Source organism: Coturnix japonica, chromosome 30, assembly GCF_054131305.1.
Source record: "Coturnix japonica strain WE chromosome 30, WE-NBRP24, whole genome shotgun sequence".
Classification (NCBI taxonomy): Eukaryota; Metazoa; Chordata; class Aves; order Galliformes; family Phasianidae; genus Coturnix; species Coturnix japonica.
The window spans coordinates 526259-533541 of record NC_140692.1 but is presented as its reverse complement, the minus strand read 5'-3'; positions in this window follow the sequence as shown (position 1 = coordinate 533541).

Sequence of the window (7283 nt, the reverse complement as noted above, 5' to 3'; positions counted from 1 at the left end):
GGATAAGTGAATTATTCACGCCTACAGAAAATGATGATAATTCCATCCTTCGAGAAAGGGGAGACTGAAAGCACATCATGTGTGAGTGTTCACAAAACAAGCAATTGATTGATGAAAAATTCTCAGAACTCTTATTGCCCCTTTTAGATTTCTGACTCCAAACCTCTTTGCCTCAGAACAGGAAATGGAAACCCCCTGCCTTGGCTCTCCTCTTGCAAAGTGCCCTCAGAAACATTCCGTTGTGCAGTGGAGCTGTGATCCCCTGCCCCAGGCAGCAGCTGTGGCAGCACAAGCCCTGCCGGGGGGCTCCTTCCCCCCACCCGTCTCCCTGCAGCACCCTGGGCAGCTCCCCGGGCAGGCTGAGTGCTGAGCCTGGCAGGCGGCAGAGTCCCATACCCGGCACACAGCCCCTGGGGCACAGCAGGGACCCTGCTCTGCAGGACAGCCCTGGGCACCCGCCTGCAGCCCCGGCTGCACAGCCTGCAGCCGTGCTGGGACATGCAGCCCTCAGGGCTGTGATTTCATACTGCAGTATGGAAGCCCTCAGCTGGAGCAGAAGGCTTTTTCCACAGTAAAGAAACATGCAGTGCCTGCATCCAGATCTCCTATGGGATGTCCCAAATTAAGTTGACCCTCTATGAAAAGCAGCTCATGGTCTGCAGTGAGACTTACCCTGTCATGGTCTGTGAGCAATGCTCCTGCAGTGAGCTCACAGCCCGCTCACACCACACACATCCTGCAAGCTCTCTTCAGTTTCTCTCCTCTCCTTCTGTCACCTGCAGGCTGTGCTGTGCACAAGAGCTGCTCCTGGGCACAGCTGTCTCTCTGCAGCCCTGCACACTTTTATGAGCTCCCTGTGTCCCAGGAGCCTGGACAGGCAAGCAGCAGATTATGTCATTTTTATCTTTCCGACTTGTCTCCCCTGACATGTCCCTGGGTCCTCATGGCCAACAGCTCCTGAAAGACAACAGCATCATGACTGTGCTTTGAAATTCGCTCAATTAACCACCACATGTCCAGTGGTCAGTGACTGATTGGAGACATATGGGGAGTGCTCCCAGAGATCGTTTGATGAAACAATAAGGGCAACCAGACAAGGAAGGCGAGGTTTGGACTTTCCCTGTGCAGGGCAGTGATCCAGCTGAGGCAGTGCAGGAGTCTCATCCCTTGACAGAAATCCTGGAGCTGAAATGGGATTCAGCTCCCTACACACCCACAGGAGCTGGGATTTCTCTGGTTCAGTTCAGAAGAGCACAAGGAGTTGCCTGCATGTGAGCTCCTGCTCTGAGTCCTCGGACCTTCAGCTGGGAGGCAGCTGCTCACACACAGACACTGGGTGATGCCCAAGGTGCCTGGGCTGCTCCTGATGTGTGCCAGTGCTTGTAAACCATGTGGGAAATCCCTGAGATAGACAGCTCCTTCCTGGGCATCAGCCGAGGGCCAGAGAGGGGATAGCACTGGCTGTCCGGTGAATTCACTCACAGCTGCAAGAGCAGCACAGGGCCTTCAGGAAAGCCATGGCCATGGTGTGACCATGTTGCTGTGTCAACTCCAAGGCCCACGATCAGTCTAATGTTTGTGTGCCACCTTCTGCACACTGATACCATAGATTAGCTATCCAGTCAGGCTATGTCCAGTGATGCTTTCCAATTAGGATGTTTACTTCTGTGGTTTTGCACTAATGCAAACACCAACACACAAGAAGCTAGAAATCTTGATAGAGCTGCAGGCCTGAGCTCCTGTTTGGACCATGGGGACACAGTTTAATGGCTTCCACAACTGCACTGTAGCACAAGGGGGATACCGAGTCTTTAGGATGGATGGGCGAGGAGATAAAGAAGGGTGAATGCCCTCTGTGAGAGTGCACTGAGCTCTGCCTGGGGATGGAAGAGCAGACAGGTCAGAGCTAATGGAAATGGCAAACAGAGGATACCATCAGTGTCTTTTCCTGTCTTCCTGATCAGGGAGAGTAAATGGAAGGTGCCCTCTGCAGACAGATGGGAATCTGATGTTGTCTGTCCCTTGTCCCATTTGGGGGCCTTTGTCACTCCATTATCTGCGGCAGGGACAGCACAGCAGGGCATGTGGCATCCAGCAGATCCATGGAGAGCACAGATGGCAGCTTCTTGACCAAGCAGTGGAGGAACCAAAGAGGAGAGGTGCTCTGCTGGATCTCATACTCTCCAGCATGGAAGGACTTGTGGGAACTGTGAAGGTCAAAGGGGCATCAGGCCATGTGCAAGATGCAAATGTATCTCTTTTAATTTATTTATTTATTTTGAGGCTGTAAGCTTAATAGTTGATCATAAATGTCAATAAAACTGAAACAAATAATTGAAGACAAAGATGGAAATCAATGAAAATGTGTTAACCCTTCTCAACATGAGAAATTCTCATGAGTCTTGTTCCATTTTAAGTTGTATGTATGAATCTTTGAGATGATTTGATGTCTTTTTTTTTTCTTTCTTTCTTTTTTTTCATTTACTGAAACTACAATGTTTTCCAGTACTGTGTTCGCTGGACACAAATGCCTTCAGGTTCACAGACACAGACAGCGGTGCCAGTGCCAATGCCCTGTGACTATAGCCCGGTGCCCAGCACTACTCTTCCCTGCTGCCTATTTGATGTGTCTCATCCTCCAAGTGTTTTCAGCTCTCCTAAAGAAATGGCCATGGTTAAGGGCATGTTTTCAGCAGGCCATTTGGGCACACACTACTCCCACTGCCCTCCAGATTTCTCCATCCCTTGCTCTTTGTTCAGTCAGATACCTCCCAATTATCTGTCTGATTTCTGACTTTCAGGGGGATTACTGGAATTTGTTCCATCTCCCCAAAGTCTGAGAATCAGTGAGAATGTGTTAACCCGTCTCAATGTGTGAAATACTCAGAAGTCCTGTTCAGTTTTAAGTTGATACCTCTCAACTACCTGGCTGATCTATCCCAGGGAGAATACTGGAATTTGCTCCATCTCCCAGAGTCTGATGGCCTCTGTTGTCAACTACTTCACTGTGATTCAATCTATCCTATCCTACCTCAGAATAAATCATTTCTTTTAAAAGTATTCCATATGAAAGACAAACTTCAATAGATGCAGCTTGAACATGGCATGCAGTTGATCACTATGTTTTACTGTTCATTCAATTGCATCACCTTTCCTTCCATTTGCTGGCCAGATAAAAAAGAGAAATCTTTCCTTTTCCATGTGCAGCTGATTCTCTGAGGAAAGCCAGTGGGAGTTGGTGCAAAGCAGTTTTAACACTGAGCGGATGAATGCAGAGGAGAAGAGTGATGTGAAGAAAAGTGATGCAAGTCCCATAGTTCCATTGTGAGCAGAAATTGGGTAGGGAGGTTGAGAAGGACCTTTGTCAACACAGTAACAGTACAGAACTCATTGGGACATCCTGGATTGGTATCAGTTGCACAGTGCTGCTTTAAACCCAGCTATAAATAAAGAGACAATAAATTTATAATGGATTCTTTCTCTTTAAGCTCTCTCCAGATTTCCCTCCTTTTTGCTGAACAAGTTCTGATAACCTGAAGAAGATAACAAGATGGCATAAGGCACAGGAGATTCTTTAGGTTATAATGGGCCCCAGGGCGCATTTGATGCTGAGTCGATCAACCTCCAGTGCAGAGAGAAGTTTGCACAAAGTGCTCAACAAGACAAAGTCAGAAGTAACAGTGAAGTTTCTTGGAGTATTAATGGGCCCAGTGAGGAACATTAACAAGCAAGCTTCCCAAGGGACTTGTTAGAGAAGATAACTGGAAGCCATGACTACAGGCAGGCAAAGGCACTGGCATGCTAAGAAACCTCTCCTTTGCCTTACGAAGCAGACAGGTCAAGCCCTGATTGCAAGACCAGTGGTAGAGAGATCCTGTATCTCATGTTGGCTCCTGGCATTTCCTGGGGCAATGGGTTGGAGTTTTGTATGATGTAAAATGATAGACATGGGGACAGAAGATCCCAGGATCTACATGTGGTGCAAGGACGCTGTGAGGTTCATGTCCCATATGAGACCTATGTTTCATTGCAGGATGTGAGAAGGGATGTGAGAAGGGCCCAGTGTGAACAAGCAGTCAATCCCTGTAAAACTCTGAACTTTATATCTCTAAGTTCCAGTGCCCTCCTTTGCACATTCTCCCAGAGTTTGAAGTCCTTTATGTTCTGCGGTGCCCAGAAGTGCACCTAGTGCTGCTAGTGAGGCAGTAGCAATGCAGAGCAGAGAGGGACGATCCTTTCCCTCACCCAGCTGGCAATAAGTTGCTTCATGCACTCCAGGGGACCGTTGTCTTTCCTGGCTGCCTTGGCACACTGCTGACTCACATTCAGTGTGATGCTGACCAGCACCCCAATCCTTTCCAGTCAGACTCCTCTCCAGTGTCCCATATCCAGTCAGTGTGTATGTCCAGCATTGCCCCTACCCAGGTGCACAATCAGGCACTTGTTCTTGTTATACTTTATGCACTTGGTGCTTAGTACCAACTGGTACCCACTTCTCTGACTTGTCCACATCTCTCTGCAAGTCCTCTCCACCCTCAGTGGAGGCAACAGCACCTCCTCATCTGGTCTTATCAGCAAACTTGCTCAGAACATCTTCTAGTCCTGCATTCAAGTCATCTGCATAAACATGAAAGGAAAGTGGCCCAAAAATGGAACCCTGGGGACCCCGACAGTGACCATCTACCATCCTGATGGAAAAAACTGACTATAATCCTTTGGGACTGACCTACTGGCCAACTGCTCACCCACCACGTTGTGTTTCTGTCTAGCCATATGCAGAACATTCTGTCCAGAAGGTTGTTGTGAGAAACAGTGTCAAAATCTCCACTGAAATCCTCAAGGATTACATCAATTGGCTTCCCTTGGTCAACTAAACGGATAACTGTGTCACAAAATGAGCTTAAATTAAACAGGACCTTCGCCTCACAAACTTGTGTTGGCTGCGACCAATGACAGAATTGTCCTTCAGCTGTTTTTCCATAACTCCTACCATCATTTTCTCCATAATTTTACCAGGCTCTGGACTGACAGGTCCATAATTGCCCATGTCATCTTTCTTGCTCTTCCTTACAAGGAGACAACATTTGCCAGCTTCCTGTCAGCTGGTATGACCCTAGACTTCTATAGATGCAATTGAAATGACAGCCCAGAGCACACTAAGGTGTCATCATTGAAAGAAAGTAGATGTGCCATAGCTTTGCAATGCCTTGAACTCCAGAGTATGCCACAGATGGAGCAGAGGGGAAGATTTGCCTCTTCTGTAGTGAACTCATTCATTTGGTAAGCAGAATAACACTACCTGATACACGGGGACTGTGTCTCCACTATTCTCTGCTCAGCTCACAGGGCAGCGGTGCAGGGCGTTGCTCTCATGTCAGTGCAGGTAAACTCACTTTAACCCTTTTTCCTCTGTAAATGCTTCCTCTATTTGTATGCTCAGATACACTTCCACATTCCCTCAAGTACACTTTCATATATCATTAACAATTACACTTTCTTATACCATCAAAACAGTTTGTCAAACAGTACGGTTCTTCAGTTCACATAAACTCCCTTAATACAGTCTGTATTCTTCAGTAATAAACACTGTGCCACAGAACCAGCACTGATTGAACCACCTCCCTCACACACTTCCTCGCAAGCAGTACATAGTATTACATAAATGTGTTGACACTCATTGGTCGGGTGGAATGTACACCTCTCCTCAGGACAATCTTACTAATCTACAGAGTACAAACTCCCGTCCTCTTACATACAAGCAGAAAGTACTTATGAGTGGACAGACAACACAGTCTTTCACTTTGTCCGTGTCTGGCCATTTCCCTCACAGGAGGAAGGAAACACGGGTCGGGACTCGGCACTCACCCTGCAGCTGTTCTGTGTCTCACTCACACCACACTCACTCTGACATTTAGATCAAAAACCATGGTTTATTCATACTACACAATGCTGACAACGTTTTCTAGCTGGAATCTTAATAACACTCATACTCTGGTCGACCAGTTGCAAACGTTAACGTTTTTCCCAGAGTCGGCTTGACACACGGTACCAAACACTTAAAGCAGATGATAATATTGAACATACAACCTATAAGCCCCATGATTACACCTTGGAGAACCCAGGCTACCATTTGACAGGCTATCCACTATATCCCATACCCGTAGGAGAGACCAACCTAGGTCCCTCCTATTGTCAACTATCTGGGAGAGAGTATTTGTTCTTGTTTCCATTCATATGACATACAGTTCCCTTTCATAGGAACTCACCCAAGGAGTCTTCCTACCCCAGCTGGCAACCAAAGCCATGAGCTCACCTCCCTGGGAGCAGCACGTATGGCTGTAAACTGTGTAGGATGACTCCTCAAGACATATGGGCTCCACTTACCATACACATACCTGGTCCACCTATGGGTGGTCCTTGTCTGTCCCTGCAGTGATCAGGTGAGGAAGGGAGTCCTTCAGAGAAATCTCAGGGTGCGCCAAAAGTGTCTCCCTCTCAGCTGGTCCTGCAGCGAACAGAGCTGGTCCCACCTGGGCCGCCAAATTGACTACATGAACTGAACTCTATAACCTCTATAACTGATACAGTCTCCCATGACATACTTATACCAATGTTGAGGAAGTATGGGATAGGTGAGTGGACAGTGAAGTGGGTTGAGAATTGGCTGACTGGCAGAGTGCAGAGGGGTTGTCGTTGGCGGTGCAGTGTCTGGCTGCAGGGCTGTAACTAGCGTCGTCCCCCAGGGGTCTGTGCTGGGTCCGGTCTTGTTAACATCTTCATCAATGACCACCCTCAGCAAGTTTGCTGATGACACGAAGTTGGGAGGATTGGCTGACACACCTGAAGGCTGTGCTGCCATTAAGCGAGACCCGGACAGGCTGGAGAGCTGGGCAGTAAGAAACCGGATGAGGTTTAACAAAAGCAAGTGTAGAGTCTTGCACCTGGGTAGAAATAATTGCATGCACCGGTACAGGCTGGGGGAAGAGCTGCTGGAGAGGAGCTGTGCATAGAGGGACCTGGGTGTCCTGGTGGACGACACATTGGCCATGAGGCAGCAGTGTGCCCTTGTAGCCAAAAATGCCAATGGCATACTAGGGTGCATTAAAAAGAGCATGTCCAGCAGGTCGAAGGAGGTGATCCTCCCCCTCTACTCTGCCCTGGTGAGGCCTCATCTTTCCAGTTCTGGGCTCCCCAGTACAAAAAGGACAGGGATCTCTTGGAAAGAGTCCAGCAGAAAGCCTCTAAGATGGAGAAGGGCCTGGAGCATCTCCCCAATGAGAAGA